Genomic DNA, 17,238 nt, shown 5'->3' with positions numbered 1-17,238 from the left:
TGCTCACTGTTCATACAGAGAGGCAACATCCATCGGCTTCAGTTAGTAGTAGTAGCGAAGGAATCGCTCGATCGGGTTCAGTTAACAGCCATCGATCGATCGCTCGGGTTCAGTAACGCGTAGCCTGCAGTGCAATCGCTGGGGTTCAGTTAGAGCCCAACGCCTCGCTCGGGTTCAGTTAGAGCCAACGCCTCGCACATGCGCGTACGTGTACGAGAGAAACGCGCATCGCTCGGCCCCGACCTCCCACCGTAACCGGGAACTCCCCGAAATTTTCCTCCCCCTCGCTTCTACCACGGTTTTTTCCGTCATGGACGGCCCAAAGAATGTCATGCAGCTGCGTCTCCAGCCCGCCTAGGATGAAAATCCCATTTTCTATCATGATTTTTTGTCATAGAAGTAGGATCCCACCACATCTATGATGATACAAGATTTTTTCACAATTATCATCATAGAAGTGTCATATGTATGACAGAAAAAAATTTCGTTCGTGTCACGGATGTGTCTTTTTTTTGTAGTGCCACCAGCGGCCTAGTGCGGCCCATCTTCATTAGCCAAACGCTCAAGACCCTAGCGAGGAGCCAAGCCCCGCGGGGCGGATGACACGAGGCCTCCTCAGGGACGGCCTCATCAGGTAGGCTCACGAGGAGGTGGAGAGATCAAGGCAAAGGGTACCTCACCAGGTTCGTGTGACGCAAGCCATGACGACCAAGTCCAGGCGGGCGCCAGGCTGGCGCCAGCGCACGCGGTGTCCTCGTTTCCCCTTTGGTGCTAAGGGGGCAAGCGCAGGCATGGAGTACCGAGGCACCAGGCAAAGGTTTCCATATCGGTGCAACAAGACCAGGACCAGCAGGACGGCAAGACGGAGGTCATCGTGGAGCCCAAGACAGCGTCATCACCAGAGCCTTTGACAGGCGAAGACCACCTTTAGTCTGGATAGCTTGTACTAGTTGTCCCCTTTCAAAATGGCCGTTGTTGGATCCCTTCCCGCTCAATATTTGGGAAGAGGACCAAGGCCTCTATAAATAGGGCTAGCCACCACCAAGGGAGCCATAGAAATCTCACCTTGAGCAGAACCACCCACCAAGCACAAGAACACCTCGCCTCAGGAGGCTGTTCTTCCCCTTGTACTGTTCATCATCAGCCCAAGAGGCAATCCACCAACACCACACTAGAGTAGGGTATTACACCACAACGGTGGCCCGAACTAGTATAAATCCTCGTGTCTATTGTGCTGTGAGATCGATTAGATAAGCTTAGGGATCGCGGCGGGGCCGAGAGCGAGATTCAGTAGGGGAAATCTTCGTGCGCACCCCAGAGTTCGAACCTTAAGGGTTTTGCCAGAACCCAATATCCTACATTTGGCGCGCCAGGTAGGGGTGTGCCGGAGTTCTTCCTTCCGTCGAACCGCTCCCCGCCAACGCCGAGCTTCGCCCTCATGGCGAGCATCTCGCTTCCGGCTTCGACAACCGGCACCAGCGCTGGGGCCAGGGGCTCCGAGCTTTGGCCCCCGCCTTACGACTCGTGCGGTGGCCAACCAAGTTCAAGCCGGAGATGCCGCCGCGCTACGATGGTGTGACAGTCCCGGTGGTTTTCCTGCTAGCATACGAGGAGGCCGTCCTCAAGGCAGGGGGCAATGACAAGGTCATGGCCAATTGGCTTCCCATGGCCCTCATTGGTGTCCCGCGTGCATGGTTACTCAACCTGTCGGCTTCCTCTGTGGCCTCCTGGGAGGAGCTGCGAGACCTCTTCCTCGCCCACTATGTGGCGCTGGCGCCCCCAGTCGTCACAGCTCTCTTGGGCGGTTCACATGCGTCACCCTCGGATAGTCATGTCAAGCCGTTCTTTCGCCAGATCGGCGCCGCCGGCGCATAGCAAGGGGCTCTGTCACATCCCTAATTCTGGTCTGACCTATGCTAGCATCTGTTGTTGCATCATGTTTAAATTTTAAAGAAACTTGAAATGGGGATTGATCAAACCCTAGCATCACAAAGAATTCAACTAGGTTCAAATAAAAATATTTTCAATGAACCCAGAATGCCCTTCACAAAAGTTCATCATTTTTGAATTGGTCTAGAACCTCTCCCAAAAATGGTGCACATTTTCCTAGGCCATTCTGGAATTTTGAATTAAATCATTACTTATTTGCATTTAGGCATTTAAATGCTAGTAAATATTTTAAATGTCCAAATAATCCTAAACTGAAATGTTCCATGTTGGATATATTCTATACAGTGGGCATGTGCAGTTTGGTGATTTTTGAAAGGGTCTAGGTAGAAAAGCCCTAAATTTTACAGAAAAATAGAAAACAGTAATTAAAATAGAAAACAGAGAGAGAGAGGAAACTACCTGGCCACTTACCTGGCGCAGCCCACCTGGCAGCCCACTGGCCGGCGCAGCACTGTGCTGGCCCGTGCCAGCCACCTGCTTCCTCTCGCCAGGCAGGGAGAGAGGAGCGCGCCCGCGCACGCCGAGCTCGCCATGCAGCTCCCTAGCTGCCTGCCCCGCTTGGACAGCGTGGCGACGCCTCGAAGCCACTCCTCGGTGCCGCCCCGACCCTGCACTTCTCCCCTCTCTCCCTGGAGCTCTCCCCCTCCTCTGGTTCTTCCTCCCTCGCCTTTTCCCCACCTCACCGAACCGACGCCGCTGCCGATGAGCACCACCGCGGCTACAGCCACTCCCTCGCTCCCTCTCCGCGTCCCCGAGCTCCGCATCGTCGCCCTCTTCGTCCATGCTGAGCCAAGAAACTGGGGAAGCACCGAGTCACCATCCTGGATGTCTTCTTCAACCTCGGTGCCGGCGATCCCTGTCATTGTTTGCTACAGCCAGGCCGTCCCCGCGCCTCCCGTGCTGATCTTCAGGACCGCTGTGAGCTCCTGCTGCTTATCCCTTGCTCGCCCCCTCCATTCCCGTCCTGCTAGCCCAGTTGCTACAGCCCAGATTCACTCGCTGATGACCGACACATTCGTTGCTGGGTCATGTATGCCTGTCCCTGTAAGTTAGTGCCACTTTGGGTTCACGACTAGCCATGTCAGCCCGGGTTCTTTGTCATATGGATGCCAGCGACACTATCATATACATGAGCCAAAAGGCGCAAACGGTCCCGGGCCTAGTAAGGCGACACCCGTGGGAATACCGTGCGTGAGGCCGCAAAGTGATATGAGGTGTTACATGCTAGATCGGTGTGGCATTGGATCGGGGTCCTGACAGCTTTGGTATCAGAGCCTGGCTGCCTATAGGATTACCAAGCCAAACTGGTCGAAGTTGAGTCTAGAAGTTCTTTAGTTATATAAGGGAATTAATTGTGGGATGGAACGTAAGGCTCTTTTTACTCCTTTACCTTATGCCTTCTGATCTGAGTCATCTTATCTTTCCTACGGGTTTAAGGAACTAGGCTTTCTCTTCTTTCTATCAGGATCGCGTGTTACTAATCCATAGACTTATAGAATTGTTGGATTTAAGCCCCAGTTTAGTTTCTAATACCTCTGTGTGTTCATAGTTGCTCTCGGAACCTTGTTATTGTGCTTCTGAGTGGTTATGCCACCATTTTTGTAGCATGTCTCAAATCTTTTTGAGCATTTACAACCGTTATGTTGTCCGAGTCATCCCAGGTTTCTAAATAGTGTGAAGCATTTGCAAAATCCCTTCCTCCCGTTTTGATGTTCCTTTGGGCCAGATTAACCACACTAATCGGTGAGTTGAGGTACTCTGTTGCCTTGACATATATGTTGGAGTTTTTATTATGACCCTAGGTGTCTTAGAGTGCCACCTAGTAATTGAACCATGTTTTGCGTTCCCAGTGTGATGATTCTGGCCATTATTCTCGAAAGCATCATGTGATGCCATTTAGTTAGTAGGCATTCTACTTCTAGGTTCTGAACCCGAGATTCACCCCACTTACCTCATGTTGATAGTGTTTGCTAGTTCCTTTGGGAAATTAGTAACCTTTGCATTAGTTCTCGAGGTTCGTGGTATATCCTTCTTCCAAGTACCATGAACTACTTATGGCAGAAGTTCTTTGAACCAAAAGATCACAACCAGAGTGATCTCAATGAGTTCTCCATTCTTTAGTGTGACTCTGCCAGTTCTAGCTCTCTGCATGGGTTATCCGAAAGAAATAAGTTGAGTTTGCTCGACATACTAATCCATGTATCCACAACTCAAAAAATCATATGTTCCTTTGAGTTGTCCCTCTTTAGTTGTTTTCCAGCCCTCGTCTATCAGTTGCTAGTCAGGAGTAGTCATACACTCGTGTTCATTGATGCCTATTATTCTGTGGTCCGTTAAGCCATTCTAACCGGAATGACTAGGAGAAAAAAACTCTAGAACCTCATCCATATCTAGGATTGGGTCAAAGCAGTTGTATTCCGCAGATCAAATGCGAATCCAGCTTCTGCTCTGCTCTACCTTGGAGTGTTACCATCTTTATGCCAAGAAAGTCATAGGAATTGCACACCATCTTTTGAATTCTTGGTGCAGTGATACTTCTCGCCATCATTATTCATTCCTCGGTCCCCGTGTTGTTGAACCGGAATGCCGACAAGTGAACTATGATGTGTGAAATCAATACTCCTAGAAACTCCGTTGCTTGGTAGCTAAATGGACAATAACCTCATTCTAGCGTGTTGATTATTGAATCATCGCCCTAAGGTTGATTGTGCTACCTAGTCCCTATTTTCGGTGCACTCTTCGGTCGGTGAGTTAGGATATTTTCTCAATCCCTCGCTCATTTGATCATATCGTCTTGTCCTGAAAAGCAAGATTGTTCTCGAGCTTAGTAACATATCGGTGGTTCCTGATTTTCCGAATATCTTCTCGGAAGTGTTACCAGGTTATCCCCTGACTGTTATGTTGAGCTTGTGATCAAGTTGGTTTTCTTATAAACCACCCCTTCTCCAAGAATCTGTGTTGGGTACCTTTGAGCTAGTTGGTTAAGCTGAACAACAACTTGGAGAGTTGGAAGATAAAAGCTTGTCCGACTCAGTTCATTCCAAAGGGATATCCTTGTGAGTGTGTGCTGGAGAAAGATGATATCTTCATTGATTGATCCTCATGGTCAATTGTTGGATCTATTATCTTGTCAAAAGTTTGATTTGAGTGTGGGCTATCATTGAATCAAAATCAGCACCAACGATGTTCGTAATGTTGTCTTACTTGTGGTTGATCCCTCGAGCATGCACCATTACATCTTTTGGTCCGACCAACGCTATCACCTTGTTCACATAATGGTGGAATTCCAGTGATATGGAAATTCTGATGAGTTGTTGTTGAGCCCAACAGTAGCATTTTGTCTCCGCCATGATTCATGTTGAACATCCAGCTGGTGTTGGAAACTTGTGTAAGCATTTTCTTCATGACCCGTTCGTGAAGCATATGTCCGTATGAAATAAATGACTTCCTCTAGCTCATTTGCATTTGAAGCAAGTTGCCGTCGTGAATTCGAGAAAGCTTGTTTTTGACTCCTCTGGAATCATCCCAAGTCAGTCATGCAGGTGCGAAGTATACTATGGTTTGAGAGATTAGCTACCTCCATGCTATATGTGTTCCTAGCACACCAAGCCACTGATTGACTTATTCCAGGAAAAGAAGTCTAGCGCGTGTAAAGACTTCGAAATCCTTGATGATGGATCCTAACCTAAATTCGATAGTGTTTTATTATAAGACTACTATGTGGTCATTCTTGTCTTGCACACCATGCTCACATGTATGTAGCAGAACCAGCTCGTGTTTTGGAGCTAGCTATCATAGTTCATTTCCAGAGAATCTCGCAACATCATCTCATCGGTTTGTATTGCAAACTTTCCTTCCAGACATGCTGAGTCTGGAATGTCCTGACCACAACCAGATCTGAATCTCAGGCAGATATGATGGTTGGAACGTTTCCCAAGAACTATAATAATGGTCTCTCTGTAACCCGGTAAAGTGGATGTCGTGGCCAAAACACCCAGCCGGAAGACCTACTATTGTAGTATCTTGATTGAGAAAGTTGGCCACCTCCCCATAAGGACTTCATAGGATTTACTCCCTAGTTGTGCCTTATGATTTTTGTGTTCCTGAAGTCCGACCTTTTACTTGATGTTCTAGATATCAAACCGTCTCTATGAATGGGTTACGCTAGCACATCAAGGAGAACATTAGAAGAGGAGTGCTAAATGTCTCTCGGTCGATCATCCAGATTTTGATCCCTTGGCCTCGCTAAGGTGAAATCTGAGAAAGTGTTATCTTCCTTTGCATCTGCATCCTCCACCATTATTCATCATGGTAGTATGTTGTGTTGCCAGGATCCTTGTCACGGATATTGGTAAAACCTTGATGAATATGGAAATGCCCAAGTTCTTGATGTTGGGGAACGTTGCAGAAAATAAAAAAATTCCTACGGTTTCACCAAGATCAATCTATGAGTTCATCTAGCAACGAGAGAGAGGAGTGCATCTACATACCCTTGTAGATTGAGCAGAAGCGTTCAAGAGAACGGGGTTGAGGGAGTCGTACTCGTCGTGATCCAAATCACCGGAGATCCTAGCGTCGAACGGACGGCACCTCCGCGTTCAACACATGTACGGTCAGCGTGACGTCTCCTCCTTGTTGATCCAGCAAGGGGGAAGGAGAGGTTGATGAAGATCCAGCAGCACGACGGCGTGGTGGTGGATGCAGCAGGGATCCCGACAGGGCTTCGCCAAGCGTCTGCGGGAGGGAGAGGTGTAGCAAGGGGGAAGGGAGGCGCCAAGTGCAAGGGTGCGGCTGCCTTCCCTCCCCCTCTATATATAGGGTCCCCAGGGGGGCGCCGGCCCTAGGAGATGGGATCTCCTAGGGGGATCAGCGGCCAAGGGGGGTGCCTTGCCCCCCAAGGAAATTGGAGGCGCCCCTCCCCTAGGGTTCCCAACCCTAGGCGCAGGGGAGGGCCAAGGAGGGGGCGCACCAGCCCACCAGGGGCTGGTTCCCCTCCCACTTCAGCCCATGGGGCCCTCCGGGATAGGTGGCCCCACCCGGTGGACCCCCGGGACCCTTCCGGTGGTCCCGGTACAATGCCGGTGACCCCTGAAACTTTCCCGATAGCCGAAACTCGACTTCCCATATATAATTCTTTACCTCTGGACCATTCCGGAACTCCTCGTGACGTCCGGGATCTCATCCGGGACTCCGAACAACTTTCGGTTTGCTGCATACTAATATCTCTACAACCCTAGCGTCACCGAACCTTAAGTGTGTAGACCCTACGGGTTCGGGAGACACGTAGACATGACCGAGACGGCTCTCCGGTCAATAACCAACAGCGGGATCTGGATACCCATGTTGGCTCCCACATGCTCCTCGATGATCTCATCGGATGAACCACGATGTCGAGGATTCAAGCAACCCCGTATACAATTCCCTTTGTCAATCGGTATGTTACTTACCCGAGATTCGATCGTCGGTATCCCAGTACCTCGTTCAATCTCGTTATCGGCAAGTCACTTTACTCGTACCGTAATGCATGATCCCGTGACCAGACACTTGGTTACTTTGAGCTCATTATGATGATGCATTACCGAGTGGGCCCAGAGATACCTCTCTGTCATACGGAGTGACAAATCCCAGTCTCGATCCTTGTCAACCCAACAAACACTATCGGAGATACCCGTAGTATACCTTTATAGTCACCCAGTTACATTGTGACGTTTGGTACACCCAAAGCACTCCTACGGTATCCGAGAGTTACATGATCTCATGGTCTAAGGAAAAGATACTTGACATTGGAAAAGCTCTAGCCAACGAACTACACGATCTTGTGCTATGCTTAGGATTGGGTCATCATTCTCCTAATGATGTGATCCTGTTATCAATGACATCCAATGTCCATAGTCAGGAAACCATGACTATCTGTTGATCAACGGGCTAGTCAACTAGAGGCTCGCTAGGGACATATTGTGGTCTATGTATTCTCAGATGTATTACGATTTCCGGATAATACAATTATAGCATGAATAAAAGACAATTATCATGAACAAGAAAATATAATAATAATCCTTTTATTATTGCCTCTAGGGCATATTTCCAACAGTCTCCCACTTGCACTAGAGTCAATAATCTAGTTACATTGTGATGAATCGAACACCCATAGAGTTCTGGTGTTGATCATGTTTTGCTTGCGGAAGAGGTTTAGTCAACGGATCCGCGACATTCAGATCCGTATGTACTTTACAAATATCTATGTCTCCACCTTGAACATTTTCACGGATTGAGTTGAAACGACGCTGTATGTGCCTGGTCTTCTTGTGAAACCTGGGCTCCTTCGCAAGGGCAATAGCTCCAGTGTTGTCACAGACGAGAGTGATCGGCCCCGACGCATTGGGTATGACTCCTAGGTCGGTGATGAACTCCTTCATCCATATTGCTTCATGTTCTACCTCCGAGGCTGCCATGTACTCCGCTTCACATGTAGATCCCGCCACGACGCTTTGCTTGCAACTGCACCAGCTTACTACTCCACGATTCAACATATACACGTATCCGGTTTGTGACTTAGAGTCATCCAGATCTGTGTCGAAGCTAGCATCAACGTAACCCTTTACGACGAGCTCTTCGTCACCTCCATAGACGAGAAACATGTCCTTTGTCCTTTTCAGGTACTTTAGGATATTCTTGACCGCTGTCCAGTGTTCCTTGCCGGGATTACTTTGGTACCTTCCTACCAAACTTACAGCAAGGTTTACATCAGGTCTGGTACATAGCATGGCATACATAATAGATCCTATGGCTGAGGCATAGGGGATGACACTCATCTCTTCTTTATCTTCTGTCGTGGCCGGGCATTGAGCCGAGCTCAATCTCACACCTTGCAATACAGGCAAGAACCCTTTCTTGGACTGATCCATATTGAACTTCTTCAATATCTTATCAAGGTATGTGCTTTGTGAAAGACCTATGAGGCGTCTCGATCTATCCCTATAGATCTTGATGCCTAATATGTAAGCAGCTTCTCCAAGGTCCTTCATTGAAAAACACTTATTCAAGTAGGCCTTAATGCTGTCCAAAAGTTCTATATCATTTCCCATCAAAAGTATGTCATCTACATATAATATGAGAAATGCTACAGAGCTCCCACTCACTTTCTTGTAAACGCAGGCTTCTCCATAAGTCTGCATAAACCCAAACGCTTTGATCATCTCATCAAAGCGAATGTTCCAACTCCGAGATGCTTGCACCAACCCATAAATGGATCGCTGGAGCTTGCATACCTTGTTAGCATTCTTAGGGTCGACAAAACCTTCCGACTACATCATATACAGTTCTTCCTTAAGATAGCCTTTAAGGAATGCCGTTTTGATGTCCATCTGCCATATCTCATAATCATAGTATGCGGCAATTGCTAACATGATTCGGACGGACTTCAGCTTCGCTACGGGAGAGAAAGTCTCATTGTAGTCAACCCCTTGAACTTGCCGATAACCCTTAGCGACAAGTCGAGCTTTATAGATGGTAACATTACCATCCGCGTCCGTCTTCTTCTTAAAGATCCATTTGTTTTCTATCGCTCGGCGATCATCGGGCAAGTCTGTCAAAGTCCATACTTTGTTTTCATACATGGATTCTACCTCGGATTGCATGGCTTCAAGCCATTTGTTGAAATCTGGGCCCACCATCGCTTCTTCATAGTTCGAAGGTTCACCGTTGTCTAACAACATGATTTCCAGGACAGGGTTGCCATACCACTCTGGTGTGGAATGTGTCCTTGTGGACCTACGAAGTTCAATAGCAACTTGATCCGAAGTACCTTGATCATCATCATTAATTTCCTCTCCAGTCGGTGTAGGCACCATAGGAACATTTTCCTGAGCTGCACTACTTTGTGGTTCAAGAGGTAGTACTTCATTGAGTTCTACTTTCCTCCCACTTACTCCTTTTGAGAGAAACTCTTTTTTCCAGAAAGGATCCATTCTTAGCAACAAAGATCTTGCCTTCGGATCGAAGGTAGAAGGTATACCCAATGGTTTCCTTAGGGTATCCTATGAAGACGCATTTTTCCGACTTGAGTTCGAGCTTTTCAGGTTGAAGTTTCTTGACACAAGCATCGCATCCCCAAACTTTTAGAAACGACAGCTTAGGTTTCTTCCCAAACCATAATTCATACGGTGTCGTCTCAACCGATTTAGACGGAGCCCTATTTAAAGTGAATGCAGATGTCTCTAGAGCGTATCCCCAAAATGATAGCGGTAAATCAGTAAGAGACATCATAGATCGCACCATATCCAATAGAGTGCGATTACGACGTTCGGACATACCGTTACACTGAGGTGTTCCAGGAGGCGTGAGTTGTGAAAAGATTCCACATTTTCTTAAGTGCGTACCAAATTTGTGACTTAAATATTCTCCTCCACGATCTGATCGCAAGAACTTTATCTTTCGGTCACGTTGATTCTCTACCTCATTCTGAAATTCCTTGAACTTTTCAAAGGTCTCAGACTTGTGTTTCATTAAGTAGACATACCCATATCTACTTAAGTCATCAGTGAGAGTGAGAACATAATGATATCCTCCGCGAGCCTCAACGCTCATTGGACCGCACACATCAGTATGTATGATTTCCAATAAGTTGGTTGCTCGCTCCATTGTTCCGGAGAACGGAGTCTTGGTCATTTTGCCCATGAGGCATGGTTCGCATGTGTCAAATGATTCATAATCGAGAGACTCTAAAAGTCCATCTGCATGGAGCTTCTTCATGCACTTGACACCAATGTGACCAAGGCGGCAGTGCCACAAGTATGTGGGACTATCGTTATCAACTTTACATCTTTCGGTATTCACACTATGAATATGTGTAACATTACGTTCGAGATTCATTAAGAATAAACCATTGACCATCGGGGCATGACCATAAAACATATCTCTCATATAAATAGAACAACCATTATTCTCGGATTTAAATGAGTAGCCATCTCGTATTAAACGAGATCCAGATACAATGTTCATGCTCAAACTTGGCACTAAATAACAATTATCGAGGTTTAAAACTAATCCCATGGGTAAATGTAGAGGTAGCATGCCGACGGCGATCACATTGACCTTGGAACCATTCCCGACACGCATCGTCACCTCGTCCTTCGCCAGTCTCCGCTTATTCCACAGCTCCTGCTTTGAGTTACAAATATGAGCAACGGCACCGGTATCAAATACCCAGGAGCTACTACGAGCACTGGTAAGGTACACATCAATTACATGTATATCACATATACCTTTAGTGTTGTCGGCCTTCTTGTCCGCTAAGTATTTGGGGCAGTTCCGCTTCCAGTGACCCTTCCCTTTGCAATAAAAGCACTCAGTCTCAGGCTAGGGTCCATTCTTTGACTACTTCCCGGCAACTGGCTTACCGGGCGCGGCAACATCCTTGTCGTCCTTCTTGAAGTTCTTCTTACCCTTACCTTTCTTGAACTTAGTGGTTTCATTGACCATCAACACTTGATGTTCCTTTTTGATTTCTACCTCTGCTGACTTCAGCATTGAAAATACTTCAGGAATAGTTTTCACTATCCCCTGCATATTGTAGTTCATCACAAAGCTCTTGTAGCTCGGTGGGAGCGACTAAAGGATTCTATCAATGACCGCCTCGTCCGGGAGGTTAATGTCCAGCTCGGACAGGCGGTTGTGCAACCCAGACATTTTGAGTATGTGCTCACTAATAGAACTATTTTCCTCCATCTTACAACTATAGAACTTGTCGGAGACTTCATATCTCTCGACCCGGGCATGAGCTTGGAAAACCATTTTCAGCTCCTCGAACATCTCATATGCTCCATGTTGCTCAAAACGCTTTTGGAGCCCCAGTTCTAAGTTGTAAAGCATGCCGCACTGAACGAGGGAGTAATCATCAGCACGTGACTGCCAAGCGTTCATAACGTCTTGGTTCTCTGGGATGGGTGCTTCACCTAGCGGTCCTTCTAGGACATATGCTTTCTTGGCAACTATGAGGATGATCCTCAGGTTCCGGACCCAGTCCGTATAGTTGCTACCATCATCTTTCAGCTTGGTTTTCTCTAGGAACGCGTTGAAGTTCATGTTGACATGAGCATTGGCCATTTGATCTACAAGACATTTTTGCAAAGATTTTAGACTAAATTCATGATAATTAAGTTCATCTAATAAAATTATTTAATGAACTCCCACTCAGATTAGACATCCCTCTAGTCATGTAAGTGTTACATGATCCGAGTCGACTAGGTCGTGTCCAATCATCACGTGAGACGGACTAGTCATCATCGGTGAACATCTCCATGTTGATCGTATCTTCCATACGACTCATGTTCGACCTTTCGGTCTCTGTGTTCCGAGGCCATGTCTGTACATGCTAGGCTCGTCAAGTTAACCTAAGTGTTTTGCATGTGTAAATCTGTCTTACACCCGTTGTATGTGAACGTTAGAATCTATCACACCCGATCATCACGTGGTGCTTCGAAACAACGAACTGTCGCAACGGCGCACAGTTAGGGGGAACACTTTCTTGAAATTATTATGAGGGATCATCTTATTTACTACCGTCATTCTAAGTAAACAAGATGCAAAAACATGATAAACATCACATGCAATCAAATAGTAGTAACATGATATGGCCAATATCATATAGCTCCTTTGATCTCCATTTTCGGGGCTCCATGATCATCTTCGTCACCGGCATGACACCATGATCTCCATCATCATGATCTCCATCATCGTGTCTCCATGAAGTTGCTCGCCAACTATTACTTCTACTACTATGGCTAACAGTTTAGCAATAAAGTAAAGTAATTACATGGCGTAAAATCATTGACACGCAGGTCATACAATAATTAAGACAACTCCTATGGCTCCTGCCGGTTGTCATACTCATCAACATGCAAGTCGTGATTCCTATTACAAGAACATGATCTCATACATCACAATATATCATTCAACATTCATCACAACTTTTGGCCATATCACATCACAATAGCAATTGCTGCAAAAACAAGTTAGAGGTCCTCTAATTGTTGTTGCATCTTTTATGTGGCTGCAATAGGGTTCTAGCAAGAACGTTTTCTTACCTACGAAAAAACCACAACGTGATTTGTCAACTTCTATTTACCCTTCATAAGGACCCTTTTCATCGAATCCACTCCAACTAAAGTGGGAGAGACAGACACCCACTAGCCACCTTATGAAACTAGTGCATGTCAGTCGGTGGAACCTGTCTCACGTAAGCGTACGTGTAAGGTCGGTCCGGGCCGCTTCATCCGTAAATACCGTTGAAGCAAAATAAGACTAGTAGTGGCATGAAAGTTGACAACATCTACGCCCACAACAGATTTGTGTTCTACTCGTGTAAAGAGAACTACGCATAGACCTAGCTCTGATACCACTGTTGGGGAACGTTGCAGAAAATAAAAAAATTCCTACGGTTTCACCAAGATCAATCTATGAGTTCATCTAGCAACGAGAGAGAGGAGTGCATCTACATACCCTTGTAGATCGAGCGGAAGCATTCAAGAGAACGGGGTTGAGGGAGTCGTACTCATCGTGATCCAAATCACCGGAGATCCTAGCGCCGAACGGACGGCACCTCCGCTTTCAACACACGTACGGTCAGCGTGACGTCTCCTCCTTCTTGATCCAGCAAGGGGGAAGGAGAGGTTGATGAAGATCCAGCAGCACGACGGCGTGGTGGTGGATGCAGCAGAGATCCCGGCAGGGCTTCGCCAAGCGTCTGCGGGAGGGAGAGGTGTAGCAAGGGGGAAGGGAGGCGCCAAGTGCAAGGGTGCGGCTGCCTTACCTCCCCCCTCTATATATAGGGTCCCCAGGGGGGCGGCCCTAGGAGATGGGATCTCCTAGGGAGGGCGGCGGCCAAGGGGGGTGCCTTGGCCCCCAAGGCAAGTGGAGGTGCCCCCTCCCCTAGGGTTCCCAACCCTAGGCGCAGGGGGGGCCAAGGGGGGGGCGCACCAGCCCACCAGGGGCTGGTTCCCCTCCCACTTTAGCCCATGGGGCCCTCCGGGATAGGTGGCCCCACCCGGTGGACCCCCGGGACCCTTCCGGTGGTCCCGGTACAATGCCGGTGACCCCCAAACCTTTCCCGATGGCCGAAACTTGAGTTCCCATATATAATTCTTTACCTCCAGACCATTCTGGAACTCCTCGTACCATCCGGGATCTCATCCGGGACTCCGAACAACTTTCGGTTTGCTGCATACTAATATCTCTACAACCCTAGCGTCACCGAACCTTAAGTGTGTAGACCCTACGGGTTCGGGAGACACGTAGACATGACCGAGACGGCTCTCCGGTCAATAACCAACAGCGGGATCTGGATACCCATGTTGGCTCCCACATGCTCCTCGATGATCTCATCGGATGAACCACGATGTCGAGGATTCAAGCAACCCCGTATACAATTCCCTTTGTCAATCGGTATGTTACTTGCCCGAGATTCGATCGTCGGTATCCCAATACCTCATTCAATCTCGTTACCGGCAAGTAACTTTACTTGTACCGTAATGCATGATCCCGTGACCAGACACTTGGTCACTTTGAGCTCATTATTATGATGCATTACCGAGTGGGCCCAGAGATACCTCTCCGTCATACAGAGTGACAAATCACAGTCTCGATCCGTGTCAACCCAACAGACACTTTGGGAGATACCCTTAGTATACCTTTATAGTCGCCCAGTTACGTTGTGACGTTTGGTACACCCAAAGCACTCCTACGGTATCCGGGAGTTACATGATCTCATGGTCTAAGGAAAAGATACTTGACATTGGAAAAGCTCTAGCAAACGAACTACACGATCTTGTGCTATGCTTAGGATTGGGTCTTGTCCATCACATCATTCTCCTAATGATGTGATCCCGTTATCAATGACATCCAGTGTCCATAGTTAGGAAACCATGACTATCTGTTGATCAACGGCTAGTCAACTAGAGGCTCACTAGGGACATATTGTGGTCTATGTATTCACACATGTATTACGATTTCCAGATAATACAATTATAGCATGAATAAAAGACAATTATCATGAACAAGGAAATATAATAATAATCCTTTTATTATTGCCTCTAGGGCATATTTCCAACACTTGAGAGCACGCACAAGCTCTAGGTGTTATCACCGGCACTAACTGGGATTGCTCTCAGTTTCCTCGGTTATGCTATAACTTTTCAACAGTGGGATCACTCTCTACTGTTGAGCTTCTCCCCAGTTACTAAAATCATCCCTTGTGTTGTTTTCAACAAGGTAATTCACATCATCCATTCTACTCCGGGTATGCCATTCTATCGAACCCCTCCAAACGATCGCTCGAGAATTGCCTCGGGCTGGTATAAAGAGTTTCAATGATCTCTGAATCAAAGGTAATTCATTTTGTCACTTAAGGGGATATTTCTATGAGTCACCTTCCCAAAGGTGTCCCGTGAATCATGGCAATCTATCCCCTCGCTACCATGAAACTCATTCACCATCTTCTTCAAGCGTGGAATTGTGCTTATCAACTTGAACTTTTGTTCTCTATTTCTTTCCATCCCTTCTGATGTGTGTTTTGTGTCTCAGCTCGAGAGATGTTACTATGTCTCATCCCGTGAATTAATCCTGAGTTGTTCGATCTTTTAGCAGATCGATCCTTCTAGAGTCTCCTTCTTCTCTCATTGTCATGTTGGCTGGAGATCTCAGAGAAAGACGACGAGACAAAGATGGTGATTGAATTAACATTCATTTGAAGTGCAACCTTGATCGTGAATATTGCGTTAATTGCGTTCCCCCTTCATCTTACCCTACGCTTGAATCTCGGGACGAGATTCTTGTTTAGTGGGGGTGAGTTGTCACATTCCTAATTCTGGTCTGACCTATGCTAGCATATGTTGTTGCATCATGTTTAAATTTTAAAGAAACTTGAAATGGGGATTGATCAAACCCTAGCATCACAAAGAATTCAACTAGGTTCAAATAAAAATATTTTCAATGAACCCAGAATGCCCTTCACAAAAGTTCATCATTTTTGAATTGGTCTAGAACCTCTCGCAAAAATGGTGCACATTTTCCTAGGCCATTCTGGAATTTTGAATTAAATCATTACTTATTTGCATTTGGGCATTTAAATGCTTGTAAATATTTTAAATGTCCAAATAATCCTAAACTAAAATGTTCCATGTGGGATATATTCTATACAGTGGGCATGTGCAGTTTGGTGATTTTTGAAAGGGTCTAGGTATTTTTAGAAAAGCCCTAAATTTTACAGAAAAATAGAAAACAGTAATTAAAATAGAAAACAGAGAGAGAGAGAGGAAACTACTTGGCCACTTACCTGGCGCAGCCCACCTGGCAGCCCACTGGCCGGCCCAGCATGTTGGAAATATGCCCTAGAGGCAATAATAAAAGTATTATTATTATATTTCCTTGTTCATGATAATTGTCTTTTATTCATGCTATAACTGTATTATCCAGAAATCGTAATACACGTGTGAATACATAGACCACAATATGTCCCTAGTGAGCCTCTAGTTGACTAGCTCGTTGTGATCAACAGATAGTCATGGTTTCCTGGCTATGGACATTGGATGTCGTTGATAACGGGATCACATCATTAGGAGAATGATGTGATGGACAAGACCCAATCCTAAGACTAGCACAAAAGATCGTGTAGTTCATTTGCTAGAGCTTTGCCAATGTCAAGTATCTCTTCCTTCGACCATGAGAGCGTGTAACTCCTGGATACCGTAGGAGTGCTTTGGGTGTATCAAATGTCACAACGTAACTGGGTGACTATAAAGGTGCACTACAGGTATCTCCAAAAGTATCTATTGTTTTATGCGGATCGAGACTGGGATTTGTCACTCCGTGTAAACGGAGAGGTATCTCTGGGCCCACTCGGTAGGACATCATCATATGCGCAATGTGACCAAGGAGTTGATCACGGGATGATGTGTTACGGAACGAGTAAAGTGACTTGCCGGTAACGAGATTGAACAAGGTATCGGTATACCGACGATCGAATCTCGGGCAAGTAAAATACCGCTAGACAAAGGGAATTGTATACGGGATTGATTGAGTCCTTGACATCGTGGTTCATCCGATGAGATCATCGTGGAACATGTGGGAGCCAACATGGGTATCCAGATCCCGCTGTTGGTTATTGACTGGAGAACGTCTCGGTCATGTCTGCATGTCTCCCGAACCCGTAGGGTCTACACACTTAAGGTTCGATGACGCTAGGGTTATAAAGGAAGCTTGTATGTGGTAACCGAATGTTGTTCGGAGTCCCGG

Source organism: Triticum aestivum, chromosome 6B (assembly GCF_018294505.1).
Source record: "Triticum aestivum cultivar Chinese Spring chromosome 6B, IWGSC CS RefSeq v2.1, whole genome shotgun sequence".
Lineage (NCBI taxonomy): Eukaryota > Viridiplantae > Streptophyta > Magnoliopsida > Poales > Poaceae > Triticum > Triticum aestivum.
The sequence above is the reverse complement of the archived record's forward strand: the minus strand, read 5'-3'. Positions refer to the sequence as shown.